Raw genomic sequence first — 20939 nt, forward strand, 5'->3', positions numbered from 1 at the left:
TTCGGTTCTGTCACGGTATGGCGGCTGGGTTCCCAGTGCAAGCATCCCAAGAGAACAAGGTAAATGAGCTCAGAGGTCACAGAGTGCTACTCCGCCACAGACACAGGCTTCCCAGATTCAGTGAGGGAGAAGGGTACGGGTGTCAAAATCACAGTGGAGGAAGATGAAGATGAAGTCACATGTGGGGTGGGAGACATTGTTGTAGTCCTCTTTGGAAAAATACAACCTGCCACACAGCAGACCGAAATTTTCTCTTCTCCAATAGCTCAGTAAACACTTGCTATACAGGGCTGTTTTTAAAAAATCAAATTAGATAGTGTATGTAAAGAGCTTAGAGCAATGACTGCCACATAGTGAGTACTTAGTAGGTTCTTTTATTATTACCATCTTTCATATTCTGAAAGCCCAATTTTATGAAATCTGAAGCTTCTTGATGATTTGGTGCCTTAAGACGGAGATGGCAGAAGGAGGAAGTGATCTGGTGTCATCACCCCATGGATGTTTCTAGACCCCGGCACAATCTAAGTTCGCCTTCTTTCCTCGGCAGAGCGGGCCAGGTCTAAGGAACCTGCCCTTAGTTTTGGTCGGCATGCTGGTGCTCGGGTGGGCCAGGCCTCGAGCTCAGTAGGTGGCACACGGTTGAGGCTGGGACGAAGGTACAGGCCACTGGTCCCTCCCGGTGTTATGTGGCCTAGTGAGGGGGGGCTGTTGCCCAGAAGAGCTGCCACGGCCCACGGGTGTTCTTAACCGGAACTCAGAGCTTAGTGACAGCCTCTCAGGTCAGGGCAATATGCTCGAGGGTCACAGGAGTTCGGGAAGGTAGCCGGCCAGGGTCTCTTACAGCGTGACCCAGAGCCGGAAGAGCCAGTGGGCGGGGTCCCACCGAGTAAGATGAATCTGTGCAGTCTCCAGCACCGTAGAAGTTCTTGGTTAAAGGCAGCCGCCTGCACTGTAGCAACAAGGGCCTGGCTGCCAGATCGCGCTCGGGCCCCGGCTCCCCGACGCTGCGGAACACCGAAGCGGTGGCTCTGGGGTAGATTCGAGGTCCCCGGTGGTGGGGAATGCAATGGCAGTTCCGGGAAAGGAGGTGACAGGACAAACGGAGTCTCCTGGGCGCAGAGTGGAGGGAGAGCATGGCCGGGCACCGAAGAGAACCTAAACTTCCAAGTGCACAGGTGGGTCGTGGGAACAAGGAGTGCTCTCCCTGACCCTGAGGCCGTGCCGCGGGTGTGGTACCCGCAGCCAGCAGGGAGGGCCGCTGGTGCCACACTCCCTGCGTGTGGCGGGGCGCAGTACAGACACGAATTTTACAAACTTCCTTCCTGTGTGAGCTGTGAAGAAGAAAAGCGGTTCTGCTGCCCATGCAACTCATTCCTTGAAGTTTATTCTATTTAGAATAAAACCAACGAAACTCCACCCTCTGGGCTCGGTCCCTGCACCCCCATTTCCGCGCGCCTCCCAAACGTGCTCCCAGGAATCCCGAAGTTTACGAGTGTGTTTGTTTCCCGCGCCCGCGCACCTCGAAACCGAAAGCACCACGGGCGGCGCGGGAGTCCCGCCCGGAGCGAGCGCAGAGCGCCGCCGCCACCAGCGCGCCGAACTCGGCTGCAGTTGCCCTCGCTGCCGCGGCGGGCCGGGGGCAACAGTGAGCTGCGGCGGCGGCGGCGGCGGGAAACCGAGGCTCCCGCGGGGAGGCCGCTCCAGCTCGGGACGGGAAAACCGGGAAAGCGGCAGCGAAGGATCCTCAGAAATTCTTGAGGGAGGGTGCGAGGACGATGGAATACAGCTTGTAGGAAGAGTGAAAAGCAGACCGTTCGCCTGTACCAGGATGGCCGAGTGGTTAAGGCGTTGGACTTAAGATCCAATGGACAATGTCCGCGTGGGTTCGAACCCCACTCCTGGTAGATGTTCGTTTTCTGCCCTTTTTTTTTTTTTTTAACTTAGCAGTTTTATTTATTTTTTAAACATAAATTTCACCCAGCACACCACGTCTTGGGCCCAAGAATTCCGCTTTCTAGCTGGGAGAGACTCACCCTTCCCCACCCCTCCCCGCAACATACACCCCGCGCGGCTTCGTTTCCCGCGGGCGGGAGACGTCGCGCTGAGCGGGTTGGGCTAGGGCCGGCGGGCTGGCGGGCGGCGGACGCGGGGGCCGCGGGCGGGGGTGCCGCGGGCGGGGGGCGAGGGTGCCGCGGGCGGGGTACGGGGGGGCCGCAGACAGGAGGCAGTGTCCGGCGGGCTGGCGGCCGGCGGGCGTCTGCCGGGCCCCGGCTGCGCGGCGTCCACCGCGGGTGGGCCGAGCCGGGGTGGGGACTCCGCGTTGCGGCGGGGCTCGGGTTCCGGCTGCCGAGCGAGAGCCGGCCGGGCGGGGCGGGCGCCTCTGTTGTGAAATCTTGGTTAGAAAGCTGCCCATGCAGAAAAGTCACAGATAAATCTCTGCCTTTTTCCTTTTCGCAAAATTAATTGTATGCACGTAGCTCTTCCTTTAGCTCCTTGAAGGCGGAGACAGTGTGCATCACAGCTCTAAAATCTTAGGAGTCTAACTTGCATTCGGCTTAGAATTTTAAAATACTAACGGCATGGTCTAGTTGTTTGTTGTTTTAAAAAAAAAAAAATACTTGTTAAATATGAAAGTAATCTCAAACCTAGAGGAAAAAGTCAAACAACTACAGTGCAAAGAACACTTAAAAAGATCATTTGACAGTAAGATACCGACTAGATGATCCAAAACAACCGTTAAAATCAGGAAATTAACATTGATAATTTACTACATCTAGTGCCCAAACCGCGTTCAATCACCGGTTGTCGTTTGTAGTAAAAAGCTCCTGTTTGTAAAAATGTATTGCATTTCCTTGTCACATCTCCTTAGGCTTCCTCAGTGTGTAACAATTCCTCGGTGTCTCCTGACATTCATGGTCTTGACACTTATAAAGACGACAGGCCAGTCATTTTGTAGAATGTCCCTTTGTCAACTTGGATTTGTCTCATTAGATTTAGGTTGTACTTCTGTATCACAGAAGTACCACCTTGCATCCTCTAGGTGGAGTGATTTTGATGTGTCTTATTAACTGAACTTAATTCAGTTAAGACTCTCCCAACCTTCACCACTATAAATTCACTCTTCTTCCCTTTGTGATTAATACATATTTTGGGGGAAGTGCTTTGAAGCTATATAAATATACTATAACTCATCAAACTTCTCATTTTGTTCAGTTATTTATGGAATCTTAAGTAATCTAAATATGCACTTACGGTATCCTATTTGAATAAATGGTTACAATCCATTCTATACTTGTTTGATGCTCAAAGTGTCCCACATTTGCCATGGGGAATCCATTCAAGCCAACTTTCGACATGTCTCCATCATTCTTTTGCACTTCCTTACCAAGTCCAAGATATTCCATGCTTACCTTGTATTTTCTGTGACCCAGCCCTAGACTAAGCCATTTTCAAAAGATTCCTGGTTCTGTTTCACAGAGAATGGTAATTAGAAACCATTCTTTTGATGTGTTACTGTTCCTAGGCCCTCTGAGTGGACAGAATTCGGTGTGTGTGTGTGCGTGCGCGCACACATTTATATTTATCTACTCTCTACTTATATTTATATTCAAGAGTTTATACCAATACCTCCAATTGTGATGCAACACTACAGATTTTGGTTTAGTTTTTCTACCCATATTTCTAATTCCCTAAACTTGCCAATGTAAAATTTACCTTGCTTGAGCCTATCTAATGGCTTTAGAATTGAATAGTTCAAGAAGGGAAGGGAAGAGGAAAAGAAAGAGGGTCTAAGTAGTTTGGAAATGAGCGACCTGCCAGCATCTGAGAACTGGTTCTGAGCCGGTCACTGTTAGACACTTGGGCTGTGCAGATCAATAACCCAGCATCTGTCTCACAGAGCTCAGTTAGTGAGGGATAGATTTTAATGAATCACATTTATAATGACAAAATACGAATTATGTCCAAGATGTTAAAGGAGCAGCGTGAGAAGCCCTCACTCTTTCCCAGAGCGCCAGCTTTAGTTGGGAACAAAAGGAAGAGAAGTAGGGCTCTGGGAAGGGAGGAAGAGAGGTATAGGTGGAGTAAGCTGTCCTGAAACATTGCTAAGTATGGTCTCTGAAGTCCGCTAAAGAATTCGAAACAAGAAGCAACCTGATTAGTGTTGCATTTAGAAGGTTCTCTAATGACTACAAACTCTTGGTCTGTCTATACAGGTTTTGAAGAAGGGGGCATATTGAATTGGGAGGAAATATTTTTGGGTGAAGATTATTTAATTCAGTCCATACCCAGTTCAGCTGAGCTCACTGTCCCTCTCCCTTTCTCCTTGAACACCAAGCAAGAGTAAAAAACAGCATATTGATTTGAAGCCTTTCCAGCCTGAGCATTGGTGCTTGTGCTAATTTAAGTGTTCCTATTACTGTGTTCAAATGCAAATATGGACCAGTACTACCAAGAATAGGCAAGGAATAATGTAGAGTTTTACTTTGTTTCTTTGAAACTATATTGTAAATCAAGCTTGTAGTCTGTATTCACCAGTTACTGTGCAATAGCAGAGATGGTAAAAAACTCATGAGTATACTTCTTAAGATTGCTGAAATTCTGTCGGATTACTCTGAGATGCCATAAAGAGAGATCAAATGATGTCTGAAGACTGCTGGTCTAGAAACAAGAGGATCTATTAAATAGATCTTACAGCACTGAATCAGAGGTTTTGTATTGATTAGTATGTAGGGTCTACTTAACCACAATCTTTGCATGCCAATTTAAGTGGACTCTTTTGCTTTACTATTTCCCTCTCTGCATAATGTTTTATCACTGGTTTCCTCTGATTAATAGGATTCTCTGACTGAATTTTGATTTATTTCAGCAAACATGAAGAATACAATTTAATTTATAAATGTTCAAATCACATGGTGACTCGGTAGAAAGAACCCAGGCTTTGGGGTAAGACAGGTTTACCAATTTTCTCAGGTAACTAATCTACCTTTACTCATTCGCAGATAGGAAAATAATACTTACCCCCACTGAGTGGCTGAAAGGCTAAATGAACTATAATAAAGCCTTCTTAATGATAATAATAATAAGCATTATTAATAATATTATTAATATTAATGAATATTATTCTCATAATAATGCCTCCTCACAGAGGTAGGTATTTCATACCTCTCAGTTCTCTTCCTTTTCTGGAGCCGTTCTTTGTGGGAGTACAGAAGAACCACACTGTGCAAGTGGGAAGAAATCTTACCTTGCATGTAAAGGCCACTTTACAATTTTTCAAAAAACTTTTATATTTACGATCTTCCTAGACAGACAAGTTCCTACAAGACTCATTGTACCTAAGTGATAGATACAATTATACACTATCTTCTTCAACACACGTGAAACGTAATGTTTTCTTTCACTCAAGATTTTATAGAGAGACCTAGAGAAGACCAATAGTTCTTAAAAATTGAAATCCTGTCCTAAAATGTAGAAGCATTTTTACTTTCCCACGAAAAGTAGGCCTGTTATATTAGACTCTTTATTTTTAAAGATTTGTAAAAGATTTTGAATTTAAATTTGAATTATTTGTGGGTGTACCACCACTAAGCTTAGACTGATTTTTCCAATAATTATTTTAACAATAAGAAATTAAATCACTACTTAATTTGAATGACAAATTATGAGTATAGATTTGTAAGCATTCTCTTCCTGGCTTTGAAAGAGTTGTAAGTTATTCAGAATTGTTTGATTCTTTTCTGCTGGGCTTCCTTACATAGAACTGTTGAAGACTGTTTCCAATACATTTAAACAGTGACACCTACTGGCTAATTGGAGACAAATTGACGTGTTAAATTCTGTCTGTTTAATACTGACTATAAAATCCTGATAAATTGTTGTTCCACACTCACTATGTTTAGGAGCACATTAAGGCTATTATCTTATCCAGCCAGTATTTTGACTTTCTTTTTTCTCTTTCAATTACTGGTGATAAATCTGCCACTGAAAAGATTCCAAATCACTGACCCAATTTGCACAAGCCATTATTTTAATTGTATGAACAGGGCCTTCATCTCATCATATTCATCATCTTTGTTTTAATATATTTTTTAAAACTCAGAAACTATGAGATTGAAGACGAATAGAGATTTGGGTTAGCCACTGATTTTAAAACACAGAAGCCATGCCCAATTTGGGAAATCCTGAGCAAGAAGCTTTCTTTGTCCTCTGTACCAAGTTGGAATTTGGAGATCTTCATTATCCTTTTTGTGTTACATCTTGCTTTTAGGTACCATTGCATCTAATTAGTGAACAACTTGAACATACATTGCACATTTGTTAATTGTTCAAATGAGATAAATGGTAATGCTTCCAGCTTTCAAGAGTCTGTTCAGGGGGTGCCTGGGTGGCTCAGTGGGTTGAAGCCTCTGCTTTCGGCTCAGGTCATGATCCCAGGGTCCTGGAATCGAGCCCCGCATTGGGCTCTCTGCTCAGTGGGAAGCCTGCTTCCCCCTCTCTCTTTGCCCGTCTCTCTGCCCGCTTGTGATCTCTGTCTGTCAAATGAATAAATAAAATCTTAAAAAAAAAAAAAAGAGTCTGTTCAGGTACAAAGGTACTGTGTATTGGACAAGGAACATAATTCCAGGTTCCTTGCATCTACACCACTGCTGGAGAGAAGGCCACAGTGAACCACATGGTTTGTTTGTGAACTACTTGATTTCATTTTCATGTGGATAGATTTTTATGTCTCCGAACCACTTATTGGAATACATGGCAGAGAGGGAGTGAGTGTACTGGGAACTTACTGGGAAGCTGTGCCTAGCAGAGTGTCTCCAGCACATCATATGCATTGTAGAAATGTCTATGGAATGAATGAACAGCCTTGAAGTTCACTGAGTACACGTTACAGTTCATCTATTTATTGTACACATATTAATTCTCATTTCGGATGTATGTTTTAAGATGTACTCTGGATTTGTTTTAGTCAAGTAAGATCAAGTAAGATACACAGACACAGACATGACTGTCATAAAGGAATAGTTTTTTATAGTCACAAATCCCTAGAAACCAGAGTCATGGCATGCCATGGAAGGGCACATGAGGAAACAAGGGGAAAGGATGGGTAAAACCTTTACTGTGGTTTTCACAGGAAGGAATGGGTGAGGCAGGGTAAGCAGGCTTAGGATTTGGTAGTTTAAATAACGTCAGAATGCTCTGGGGTGTAGGGAATGTTCTGAGGTGTCTGGCATCTCTAGGAATTAGCTAACCCTGACAGAGGCAGTACCTCCCTGATCAGCAAGGGCCCAGATGCCAAAGTGTCAGAAATAGAGAACACAGGAAAATATAGTTAATTTGGTATGGGTTCAGACATTCTCACATTCCTTTTTCTTCTTCTTCTCCTTCTTCTTTTGCAGCTAGGGTGGGCCTTATCTGATTGGAAGAATCAGGATCAAGAAGCCCAAGGAGGGAAACACGTAAGTGGTTTTTGAATCATTTCCTTCTGGGTAGGCTATACATGGTACTTGCGCAATTCACACCTCAAATTTATCTTTGGGGTTAGATAGTCTTCTCGGTCATTTTATTTGTGTCTATAGTATAGTGATGCTCACGAGTGACTGAAAAAGGTAATTTTTAAAATTGCTTGAAAAGATGGACCATTAAGAAGAGTGTTGAATATATCCTTTGTACATGAACACAGAAGTGTGTGTCCTTGTGAAATACACAGCATAGGTCCTAAGAGGCAATACAGAACAGTGACAGAAGTTAGCCCGCCCAAATTTCAGTCCCATCTCCAACCCTGATTAGCCATGTGGCTTTGGATGGGTTAATCAGCTTCACCAAGTTTTTATTTTCTCATTTATAAAATGAGGGTGATAGTAGAAGCACCTGTGAAATGATTTCTTGTGAGAGTGCTGTCGATAAAGTGTTTAGAAATTGCCTGGCATTTGGATGATCAGTAGATTAAACTATGGCTATACTTTAGTGATCCTTATAAAGTGTACCTATAGATTGACTATAAGACCAGTTTTGCTACAGAGGTAAAAGTTATTCATGGAATTGATTCTGCTGTTGGTTATATATTATAGTTTCTATAGCAGTTGCAGTAAAGTGAGATTTTTTTTTAAATTTTTTTTTAAAGTGAGATCTTTAGCAAAAGATAAAATTTTTAAAAAGAAGATTTTACTTATTTACTTATTTATTTGACAGAACAGGAGCAGGGGAAAGGGGCAGAGGGAGAGAGAGAAGCAAACTCCCCTTTGAGTAGAGAGCCCGATGTGGGGCTTGAACCCAGGATCCTGGGATCATGACCTGAGCTGAAGGCAAATGCTTAACCGACTGAGCCACCCAGGTGCCCCCAATTTTTATTTTTTAGTTTTTTCTTGAGAGAGAGAGAGTGTGCAGGCACAGGTACATGATAGGGTGGGGCAGAGTGAGAGGGAGGGAGAGAATCCTAAGCAGGGCATGGAGCTCCAAGCTGGGCATGGAGCCTGACTCAGGGCTTGGTCTCACAACCCTGAGATCATGACCTGAGCTAAAATCAAGAGTCAAACGCTTAATCAATTGCAACACCCAGGCACATCAAAGGACACTATTTTTAAAAGCATGACATTTGGAAGAGGGGCATAGATTGCATTTTCTAATTTGTTCATGAAACCTTTTCCCATTTAAAAGTTCTTAAATGCCTAACTTTCCATCAACAATCTTTTCTTAAATAAAACGGGTAATTCCTTGAGTAATTTTTATGTTCAAAAAATAGCACAGAGTTCTAAACTCTAACTTCTCAAACTCAAGATAAGTGAGCTTATTGTTTTCCCCTGGGTGTCTCACCCACTGGGTTAGTCACAAACAGCTATATTAAGGATGTTGTTCACATTTTTTAAACGCTAGCATTCTGGCCCACCCAGTTCTGTTCTTATTTTAAATGCAACTTGACTTAATTTTTTTTTTAACTTCACATAAAGAAAAATAAAAGACCCCTATGACTTGGAAGATGTTTAAAGATTTTTTTTTTTAATTTATTTGACAGACAGAGAACACAAGTAGGCAGAGAGGCAGGCAGAGAGAGAGAGGCGTAAGCAGAGAACCTGATGTGGGGCTTGATCCCAGGACCCCAGGACCATGACCTGAACTGAAGGCAGAGGCTTAATCCACTGAGCCACTCAGGTGTCCCTGGAATATTTTTAGAATAATACGTAACGCCACGCTTTTAAGTGTAGACTGGCATTAGACTTCATAGAAGTGCATTCTATTCTATGAAGTCTAATGCCAGTCTACACTTAAAAGCGTGGCGTTACGTATTATTCTAAAAATATTCCAGGGACACCTGAGTGGCTCAGTGGATTAAGCCTCTGCCTTCAGTTCAGGTCATGGTCCTGGGGTCCATGTACATACATGTACATACACTTCATAGAGTGTAGACTGGCATTAGAGTCTGTAATGATGCAGAAGAGCCCCTCTACTATGACTTAGTGCAATGCCTAATATGCCTACTATGACTTAGTGCAATGCCTAATTCTATTAGTGCTCTACAAAGAACAAGTGTAGAAGGAAACATAGAACCAAAATGAAATTTTAATGTGGCTTCATGAGTTGAAATGACCTTGGTAATATACTAATTGAATCAATTAGTCAATTTCTTTAATGCTAATTTTAGTCTCCCATGAAGAATCCTCAGACCAAAGGAAGATAAGGATGAACTTGGATAATTCTAGGTAGAGAAGCCCCTTAGGTAGATCTGGAGTGAAGAGGATATTTTCCACTGGATTTCTCTATTTTGCTTTTACATCTCTGCACCATAAACCAGTCTAATGCCTGCTTAGAAAACACACAGCTACTGCTACATTTTGCCCATGTTTTCCTAATATCTAGGAAAGTCTTGTAGAGAAACACCAGTACCGAAAGGTGGACAACCTCTAGTTCCAGCTGAACAATCCATTCATTCATTCATTGACTCATTCATTCATTCAGAATTTTTTAAGTGACTAGAATGGGCAATGACATGTTGGTTGCTCAGATATGGCAATAAATAAGATAGACCAGGTCTCATCCTCATAGATCTTAAATTTAGGGGATATAGGCAATAAACAACTAATCATAATGTTAATTCTTTCCCAGTCATGGTTTTCTTCTAGACGTGTGGGCGTAGTTTGGAGCAGGAGAGGAGAAGCAGAGGCCATTCACAGAACAGGTAGACAAAGAACAGGTAGAATGTAAATGGACGGTAGCTCTCTGCCCATCACCAGGAGAGAGACTGAATTCAGCCCACAGAGAGAGCAAGTGAGAGAAAGAGGGAGAAAAGGAGGGAAAAGAAGAGGGGAGGAAGAAAAAAAAAAAGAGAGGAAGAGAGAGGGGGAGAGACAGACAGACACCCAAGGCCTCACCCAAATTCCTGGAGTCAGTGGTTCTCCATTCAGCTCCAAGACTGTGAATTTCTCCTTTGTGTGTGGCTTCTTAAAAAAGGCCTGACCTGAATAACATAGCTTTTAAGTATTGGCATAAAGTCGAGTATCTTCTTGAATAGCAAAAGATTTAAAAAAAAAAAAACCAAAAACCCTGTAATATTTCAGAAGGAGGACACGTGATGGCTTCATGAGATTTAATCATGGCCTTGTTGGGTGTTAGGGTTGGAAGGGATTTACTTAGACAAAGCTTCTAATAAAGCAGAAATAACCCGCTGACCACTCCTGACAGAGCTAAACTAATCTCTAAACTAGTGGTCATTAATAGTGATAGCACTGATGTTGGGGAGCATTCCGGAGGAAGGCAGGGGCACTTTGGACTTGTCGTAATTGGAGGGTGATTACTGCCGTGAGGAAGGGGTCCGGGATGCTGGGCAATGCCACATAATCCAGAAAGACCCTTCTTCCTAGAAGCATTTGGACTGTGCAGCAGAATATCCCTGTGGGTTAAAAGCCTGTTTGTCTGAACCCACCACCTCACCGTACTTTCCACGTTAAACACAAGGTATTTTTGCGCACTTTAGGTATGCAGTGAATTTTCCAAGTATACAAGTATACAAGTATACAACTACCATGTAAATCAAGGAAACATTGTACTTCACTTTATTTAGAATTCCATCAAGAGCTGGTTTCCATGTTAGAAAATACGCCACTCACAGCAGCAGTGCTATATGAGTATTTGGCATCTGACTCACTAGTTCAACACACGTGCCTACGTTTGTTGCTGTTGTGCTCGTGATGATGTGATGGGCTCGCTCTGCCTTCTATGGTGTGGTCATGCTCTAGCACCTACATGCTGAGATATCCTATAGAACCCGATGTCTTCGACCTCCTCACTCATAAAGCTGGGCTTTTCATCCGACTCTGGCTCGTTTGTGCTTTTGCTGACATAGGCGCAGCCTGCCGGCTCGTGCCTCTTCTTGAAATGTCTGCTTCCCACATTCTCCTGAGGCCAAGTAGGCAGGATTATATCACCCTAATCTCCTTGCAGCAGTTGACTAAGCCAGGGGTGGGCACCTGACTCAACGGGGCCAATTACGTTCTCTCTCAACCATTTGTAAGGATACAGAAGGTTATTTTCCGCTCTGTGCCCAGAGAAGGCAAGGCAAGCCCGTGTGCGGAGAGAGATGGATGAAGCAAATGAAGAGAAAAGCGGAGATGAGTGACCACGTGGCCAAAGAGGGAAAAAGACACCAGTGAGCAGCTGCTTTGGTCCTCAGTACGTTTCCTTTTTTTTTTTTTTTTTTTTTTTTAATTATTTATTTGAGAGGGTGGGTGAAAGAGCACCAGCAGGGGGAGCAGAGGGAGAGGGAGAAGCAGGCTCCCTGTAGAGCAGGGACCCCCGATGTAGGACTTGATCCCAGGACCCCGGGATCATGACCTGAGCTGAAGACAGACACCTAACCATCTGAGCCACCCAGGCGCCCTCTCAGTGCATTTCCTAATGCAAGTGTCTGACTTCAGGAAGCTTTGCTGAGGGCTCTACTGCTTCTAATTGTGATCCATGGTCCTGACACGAAAGGTCGCCGTTGACCTGGCCAGATGGGTGTGCCAACTCTTCAAGACCTGAGAGTCAGGTAGAATGAGTCTTGAGCTACTCTGAGGTTTAAATTTCTCCTTAATACTTTGCTAGTTCATGTGTCTCCGCCGAACTTATGTAACTGACTTTTAAAAAACTTTTCTTTGAAATTATTTAAAACTTTCTGAAAAGCTGTAGGAACAGTGCACCCTTGACTCGGATTCCCCATTTGTTAACATTTTACTGCATTTGTTTCATCCTTTTCCTATTCTCACTCTAATTTGCTAAATCATTTGAGAATAAGTTATAGATATGACACCCGTTACTCCTATATGTTTCCCAAAACACAAGGATACTCTCCTATATTACTACTAGAATCATCAAAATTAGGATGCTGAAAATATAATATTACCACCCAATACACAAATCCCATTCAAATTGTGTTGATTTCCTCAATAGTATCCTTAATAAACACCCTCTCCTTTTTGGTTCATGTTTCTAGTCTAGGCTCTTCTGTCTGGAATAGTTCTTCATTCCTCTTTTCACCTTTGTGACCTTGACTCTTTTGAAGATACAGATCAGTTATTTTGATATTGATATATTTTGAATTTCCCCCAATTTATACTTGTCTTCCATTTCCTCATGATTAAATCCCAGTTGTTAACTTTTGACAGGAATGCTGTGAACATGATGCCATGTCCTTCTTAGTATATCATATCAGGAGGCACATGATGTCAATTTGTCCTATTTCTGGTAATATTGACTTTTAAACTTAGATAAAATGATACTGGACAGGTTTCTCTACTGTGAAATTAATTACTAAGTATTTTGTACTTCTACCTACTAATATTAACTTCCATTGATGATTTTTATCTGAATCAATTATTACTGTGACTTTTGCCAAATGGTGATTTTTTTTCTATGTCCATAATTCCTTCTACATCTCTTAGTTAGCATTCTACTATAATATAGACTTTCCTCCCTCGTGTATTAATTCAGTTACTCAATATAAGCTCATGGATTCCTACTTTACTCAGTTGGTTATAATCAATAAAACATTAAAATTTGGCTATTCAAATTTTCCCAGATATGGCCAATGGAACCCCTTTCAGGCTGGTCATCTCTTCTCCCTCTCTCCATACATACCAGCCAAGAGGGTCCTGTACACTTCCTCTGCTCATGCTGGCCCGATACCCTCTCTGACCTTGCACCATACCCATAAGCCAGGTAACTATGAATCTAGATGCTGAACTCTACACAGCTTTCTTTTTTCTTTTTAAGATTTTTATTTATTTATTTAAAAGATAGAGATAGTGACAGAGAGCACATGAGCAGGGAAGCGAGGGAGAAACAGGCTCCCCACTAAGTAGGGAGCCTGACATGGGGCTCCATCCCAGGACCTTGGGATCATGACCTGAGCCAAAGGAAGATGCTTAACTGACTGAATCACCCAGGTGCCCCTCTACACAGCTTTTAATAGGTTATTGAGATCATTTTTGAATTTTGATTCTGTCATTTGTACATTTGCTGTTCCTCCCACTTTAAAGTTACCCAAGCTTTTCTTTTTTTTAAAAGATTTTATTTATTTATTTGACACAGAGAGATTGTAAGTAGGAAGAGAAGCAGGCAGAGAGAGAGGGGGAAGCAGGCTCCCCACTGTGCAGAGAGCCTGACGCGGGGCTTGATCCCAGGACCCTGAGATCATGACCTGAGTCGAAGGCAGAAGCTTAACCCACTGAGCCACCCAGGCATCCCCTACCCAAGCTTTTAATACATTTTTATTCACGTTGTTGATAAAATATTGAATTCAGTAGGGTTCAAGACTTTCCTGGTGTCAGAGATACTTTTTCCCCAGTGGAATTGATACTACGTTGCCCATTTGATGTATAGATTGAAACCTAATTTAGAAAAGCAGATGTGAGTCTCTTTGATTAAGAGCAAAGCATTTCGGGGAGCCTAGGTGGCTCAGTTGGTTGAGCGGCTGCCATCAGCTCAGGTCGTGATCCCAGGGTCCTGGGATTGAACCCCGCGTTGGGCTCCCTGCTCAGCAGGTAGTTTGCTTCTCCCTCTCCCTCTGCCTGCCGCTCTTCCTACTTGTACTCTTTATCTCTCTGTCAAATAAATAAATAAAAATCTTTGAGAAAAAAAGAGCAAAGCATTTCTAAAGCACAATTATGAAATGAAATTATTTGTACATGTGAAATATTTACCCAACATTATTTTATCTCTTAGAACATCAATATTTCAAATATTATGGGTTTCTGTGCAGCTATTTTAGTTCAGGGAAATTTGAGAATTTTGTTGTTGTTGTTTCCTTTTTTTTTTTTTTTAAACCCCTTTAATCTAAGGCTCACTACAGCTTAGAAATGCTACAAAAGCCACAAAAGGTATATCCACTCAATGAAGGTGGCTTTGCTGGAAAAAAAGGAGAGGAAACAACCCCAAATCTCTTTAAGTACTGGGAATGGTCCATTGAGGCTGTTTTTGCTGGATTTGGTGAATGTTGTGTGCAAAGATCCCATTCTTGTGGTTGTGGTCATGTTGAAGGGATAAGAACACAGGAAGAGGAAATATTCTGAACAAAGGAAGATTTTAAATTCACTAGCAGAGAGAAAAATCCCCACAGAGGAGTCTGTAAATTCAAGAGAAGTGGTGGGAGTCCTCATTTCAATGCTGAGAGATGAACCGCACAAAATAACAGAGGCACTTGTGTGGGGAACAATCCCGAGCTGGTGGCTGCTCGGACGAGTCCACCCACCAGGATGTGGTCACTTACGGCTCCACAGCTTTCTAAGCTTCTGGGATAAGTCTCCCTGCCTACCAGCCCTCAGGAAAACGGCCCCTGGGCCCCGAAGCCCATGTGTCCTGTGATGCACCTGAAGCTGAGTGAGGCTACGGACCCTTGAAAAGAACCCTGCAAGCTCACTGATTTTTTCCATACAAATATCTTTTTTCGCTATAGAATCTTCATGAAGAAGCAGAATTTCCATCACCTGTTGTCATCAAATAAATCTAGATATTTTCTCCTGGTTTCATTCGTTGTTTGAATGCAATATTGTGGAGATTTCTGGTTGCCCACCTCCCCCTCATCTATTCTCCACTTGTCTAAAGCAACTGAAGCACAGTGTTTGACAGGGACACAGAGCTGCCTGGAATAAAGACCACATTGAACAGCTTTTCTCTTAGCTACAAGCAATAACATGGGTAAGATTTGGCCAGTGACACAGGTAGAAGTGCTACAGTAAAACTTTCAAGAAAACATATTGTGTGAGTATGCCCTTTGCTCCTGAGAACATGGATATGATGATGGTCACACTGGACCACAGGGAAGGAGGTCACAGCCTAGGGTTGGGAGAAAAGAAAGCTAAAGAGAGCTTTTTCCTGAGGTCTTATCTTAGTAAAGCAAAAGCAGCATCACAGCTCAGGACTGCTGAACTTCAGATGTCCATGAAGAGTGGAATAAACTGTTATTTGGGGAATCCAGTTTCTTTTATCTGCAGCCACTCATTCTACCTGAAAGAAGCACAAATCAGTATAAATATTAATATTAGTATAAGAAATACAAAAAGAAGTCACTGACCATTGCTCTATACTATCACTTAAGCTTTTTCCTTTTGTCACATGTCCTCTCACTCTTGCCCTGAAATATTGACATCTAATTTAAGGGAATTGTCAAATTTGAAAAAAATGGTCACATGCTTAATTTTTTAAAAAATTCTAAGTGAAATTACAGCCAATGATACCAAGATTAAGATGTCAGATAAAGCAGACAGTGCCTCTACATACTTGTTTTCCTTCTTTTTAAGTTTCTTTAGGACACTAAAGGAGCAACAGAGTTTCTGAAATTGAAGGCTCTGGTACCATTTATGTGTTCCTTCTCTCTGAATCCCTCCAAGAATGGAGGGATGCCTCCCCTAGAATGCTCAGATATATGAGATTAAAACTTAGGAGAGAGATGGGTGGCTCAGTTGACTGAGCATCTGACTCTAGGTTTCAGCTCAGGCCATGATCACATGGGTCGTGAGATCAAGCCCCACATTGGGCTTTGCACTCAACTCAGAGTCTGCTTGGGATTCTTTCCTTCTTTCTCTCCTTCCTCCTCCTTCTCACCCCCTCCCCCATCCCCACATTCTCTCTCTCTCTCTCTCTCTCTCTCTCTAAATATCTAAAATAAATAAATAAATCTTTAAAAAAAAAACTCAAGAGAGAGATAAGCTAGAGATATAAGATGGGATTCATCAACCTAAAGATGACAAAGCAAAGGAATAAATAAAAAATACACAGGAGTAAGGAGATGAGTAAGAAGAGAGTCCTTGATGGATTTCTACAGAAAATTCACATTTATATAATGCATAAAGAGATCTTCCTAATGAAGACTGTGAGGAAGTGGTCAGAGATGCTGAAGAAAACCAAAACAAAACATTATCAATGTCTTCTATTGATCACCTGGTAAACAGCATCAGCTTTCTGTGATCTGGAAAGTAAGACATGAATTGATAGAGGGTCACTTGGATCTAGCAACTAGGAGGTCATCAGTGATGGCAGTTTCAGGTGGTAGGAATGGGGCATGGGGAGGGGTTCAGGCAAGTGATGGGTCAGGGTGAGCTTTTGTGAATAGAGGGATCCAAGACTATTTCTAGAATGCAAACTATTGGGCTGCTTTTTGTTTGCATTCAATGGCGAAGTCAGTTAAAAAGTCAGTTGTTCGGCTGAGTAGACTTTCCAAGTCCCTTGAAGCAAATTAGTATTTGTGTGCAAACCCCGTCTGTGGTAAAAAGAAAGAGAAAACAGGAAAGCAGCCTTTCTTGGAGGGCAGAATCTCCTCTGTGACCCCGCAGTCATGTCAAAGTGCCTCTCGCGGGCATCTGGAGAGGGAATGGAAGCCACCACTTGCTTGAATTGTCACATTAGCCTCGAAAGGCGTTAGACATCTAAGCAACAGCTCTACTGCATCCAGAATTAAGCCCTTGCCACACAGAGGGAGGCTGAAAGGTTAGAAGGAAGAAATCGAGACAAAGAGCCTGAGAAATTGACCTGCCTAGACTTTCAGGGGCTAGAATTAGGATGGAAATTTGGAACTTGGAAGACTTTCTGGTTTTTCCCACTGTTTCTATTTTCTGTAATTATTTCCTTTTGGTAAAGGCTTGGTATTTTTGTAAAGTTCTCTAATCACATAAAGACAGTTTCTTCTTACTATCTCTGTTTTCAGTGCTTTGTGTTATCGTGTGCTAAATATATTTCACCATTTTATTTACTTTGGGCTGAAGTGCTGACACCATTATGTGACTTTTCCACATCCAACTCCGAGCTGCACATTTCAAAGCTAAATCACTGTAATTATTTGTCCTCCTGAAAAGCAGCAGGAGGTGTAAAAGCCAAACTAATATGCACCTTTAGCCCATTTGAATGAGTCTTTGAAAACTAGTTGCTCAGAACTCTTAACTTTGACTCTGCATTTCTAGATCCTCTAATCGTATGAGATAATTGAGGTTTGTGGAATGAATTGGGAAATTTTACTTATTTTTCAGAGACTCCCAACCATGGCTACATATTTATTAGGATTCTTATTGAGTCCTACAGGGTCGGTCCTCAGGGTTGGTTAGCTCACCAACAACCTCAGAAAGAACCTGAAAACTAGAGGTTTGGAATTCTGAGTGAACACTTTGAAGCTCGGGCTCAAGAAGTTTTTATGTGGTTGCTTTGGTTTATTTTTACAAGGCCGTTCTCGTCTCACTAGCACTTTTCTTAGGTAACTTAAAATGCAATCATTATCACAAATTTGAATCTCCTTCCCTTCTTGATGGCAGAAAATGAAGTTTGCTAAAATTTATTTCCTATTCCACTCTGAGGTGGAAAAGAAGTTTTCTGAAAAATTCTTTCTTTAAGTGAATCGACAAAAAATCGCTCACATTTTAACTTGACCTGACTTTGAAAAGATAATATGCATAAAGGCAATCACTATTTTTATTCAGGAAATATACTATCAGAGCCTTCATGTCAAATATAACCTCTTACCCCAACTGATTTGCCAAGTTCTACTAATTTTTTTTTTTTTTTTTCCCTGCTGCACAAATTTCTTGGTTCATTGTTGGAGAGTTCCTCCCAGGTTTTTGGGAAAAACCTTGGCTGATCAGAAGTGGTTCCTGGTTTCCTTCTCTCTACTCCTGCCTTTTTTATTTTAAACACTTTCAAAATGCAATCTCTTAATCACATGCTATACAAGGAAATCTTGATGGAAAATACTAGGGTTTAAAATTTCTCACATAAGCAAATTTTTTTAGATGATGGAAGCTAATCATAAGCAGAAGCCAAGAATATAATTTGCAGAATTCCAATTTGTTGAAGGCTAGTTTTCCAAAAGCTGATTTATAGACTATTCTGATATATCACATTTATGTGAATATTGTAAAATTTTTAAAATATTTAATTTCTCAAAATATAGCATGTTCTATGGGAATCCATCATACTTTTCCCCTTAATATACAGGATCATTTTAGGTAAATTCTGATTCATTTTAGATGGCTTTAAACTTGAAACAAAGGCCCTTTGGGTGGATCAGTTGGTTGGGTGACTGCCTTGGGCTCGGGTCATGATCCCGGAGTCCCGTGTCGGGCTCCCAGCTCCATGGGGAGTCTTCTTCTCCCTCTGACCTTCTCCCCTCTCATGCTCTCTATCACTCTCTCTCTCTCAAATAAATAAAGAAAATCTTAAAAAAAAAACAAACAAACTGGAAATAAAAATTTAAGGCTGATAAAGATGTGATAATATTCCTGTTAAAGCTTATAAATATGTCAGAAATAGCAATAAATCTGCTAAGTTGTTTGTACAGTAGGTTTGCTTGATGCTAACTTAATGTGTGGTGACTAGATTAAGAGATGTCCACCCTGCACAGTGCAGTGTGTACACAGCATACGTCTAGGGAATACTGGACTATGTTGTGAATGGGTCCACTCACAGCTGTACAGCACAGAGACCCAAGTCCTAAGATAGATCATAAGATGTCTGGCCCCAGCTAAGCAGCATGTTGGGAGCTCCATTAACCAGACCAACAATTCCAATCTCATTTGGAGGAACACACATAGCCTAGAAGTTCAAATTAAGAGGCTAAAGCAAAGTCAGAAGCATAGCTTGTAGGATATGTTAGAATTATCTGGAGGAGATCTTAAAAGTTCTTACATCCAGGTTTCAGCCCAGACCAATTAGTTCTTGGTAGGATCCAGGCAAGAACAATTGTTTTGAAGATTTTATTTATTTATTTGAAAGAGTAAAGGAGTGTGTGTGCCTGAGCAGGGGGAGGAGGAAAGGGAAGAAGGAGAGGGAGAATTTCAAGCAGACTTGTAGGTCTGGATCTCATGACCATGAGATCCTGACCTGAGCTGAAAGTAAGAGTCAACACTTAACTGACAGAGCGACCCACGTGCCCCCAGGCAGGAACATTTTTGAAGCTTCCCGAGTGATTGCAACATGCAAGTGTTACATAATAAATAATTCCATCGGCATCATCCCTGGTTCTTAGGGAGGAGAGAAACTCCAAATTCTCGGAATTCCCCCGTGATAGGAGAGTCTTTGTTTTCCTGGGGTGGGCCCTTGGACCACACCTAAATTTATGCTAAGTAGGTGACTCAGAATGGGGAAGGCTCTTGCCCGAAAGACCAACCATGGATTAAAAGTGGAGTCTTGAGCCACAATGATATTAGCGCAAAGTTTCAACTTCCAAGGAAATGGGAGAGGCTAGAGATTGAGTTCAGTCATGTAGCCAGTGATACCATCGATTATACCTACATAATGAAAGTTCAGTAAAAACTCTGGGCTCTGTGGCTTGGTGAACACACAGATGTGCGGGAGGGGTGATGGGTCCCGATTCCATAGGGAGAACGCCTGGAAACTCTGTATGTGAGACCTCCCAGACCTCACTCTATATGATTCTTCATTTGACCAGTCCCGATTTGTATCCTTTACAAAAATACCCTGACAATCATATGGGTAACACTCTCCTGAGTTCTGTAAGTCATTCTAGAATATTATCAAACCTGAAAGGATAGTAAAACCTCCAAAATTTGCAACTGGTTGATCAGTTGATCAGAAGTGCAGGTGGTCTGGGGACCCTGAACTTGCAGCTGGTCCCTGAAGTGGGGGTAGTCTTATTGGGGACTTCCGTTAAACCTTGGAGTCTGATACTAACTGTAGGTGATTTACATCAGAATTGAATAGTAGTATTATAAAGATTTTATTTATTTATTTATTTGTCAGAGAGAGAGAGAGAGGGGCAGGCAGAGGGAGAAGCAGGCTCCCCACTGAGCAAGCAGCCTGATGGTGCGGAGCTCGATCCCTGTCCTCTGGGATCATGACCTGAGCCAAAGGCAGATGCTTAGCAGACTGAACCACCCAGGCATCCCCAAATAGTAGTACTATGGCAACAAAGTTGCCATAGGAACGACAAAGTTCCTGTTCTAGGAAAAGATGCCTCAGAGCATTAAGAGAGTGCCAAAATCAAATTGTCCATGCAGGTCAAGGCAGGGACACTATCAGGGCCCAATTAGCATGGGGTCATGTGGAAGGAGGTTGAGGGCAGACAGGAATAAAATAGAGGAGTTTGGCCTCAAAGTTCCATTTGGAAATGAGAGTAGAAATTATGAACCAGGACATAAGGTCAGTCATGAAAAGTACCTATATGTTGTGGGACACTAGAGCTCAGTGCTCAAATGGGTAAGCTCCACTGTCCCTAGAGGCAGGCACATTGTCCCCCAGAGGCTTTGACACAGAGCCACAGCCTCTTGGTGGTGGAGTATCACCAGCAATGGAATTATCACGAGCAATGGAGCATCATGAGCAATGGAGCATCACCACCAGCAAGAGTTGTTGGAAGGAAGCTCTGTTTTTCCCCAGGGCTGGTTTTATGAGCATCATGAGCAATGGAGCATCACCACCAGCAAGAGTTGTTGGAAGGAAGCTCTGTTTTTCCCCAGGGCTGGTTTTATGAG

At 42.4% G+C, this 20939-nt stretch overlaps 1 long non-coding RNA gene and 1 other non-coding gene across 3 annotated transcripts in view; both read left to right on the forward strand.

Annotated features, from left to right (window-relative positions):
• Nucleotides 1-926: 926 nt before the first annotated feature.
• Nucleotides 927-20939, forward strand: part of LOC111147877 — a 46026-nt gene continuing 26013 nt past the window's right edge. For both annotated transcript variants that reach the window (XR_002640654.1, XR_002640653.1), the window contains exons 1-2: nt 927-1175; nt 7395-7454. This is a non-coding gene — a long non-coding RNA (uncharacterized LOC111147877). The remainder of the gene's footprint in view (nt 1176-7394; nt 7455-20939) is intronic.
• Nucleotides 1823-1904, forward strand: TRNAL-UAA. The gene has a single exon. It is a non-coding gene; the product is annotated as a tRNA-Leu (tRNA).

The sequence above is a fragment of the Enhydra lutris genome, unplaced genomic scaffold (assembly GCF_002288905.1).
Source record: "Enhydra lutris kenyoni isolate GAN:26980312 unplaced genomic scaffold, ASM228890v2 scaffoldscaffold17, whole genome shotgun sequence".
NCBI lineage: Eukaryota > Metazoa > Chordata > Mammalia > Carnivora > Mustelidae > Enhydra > Enhydra lutris.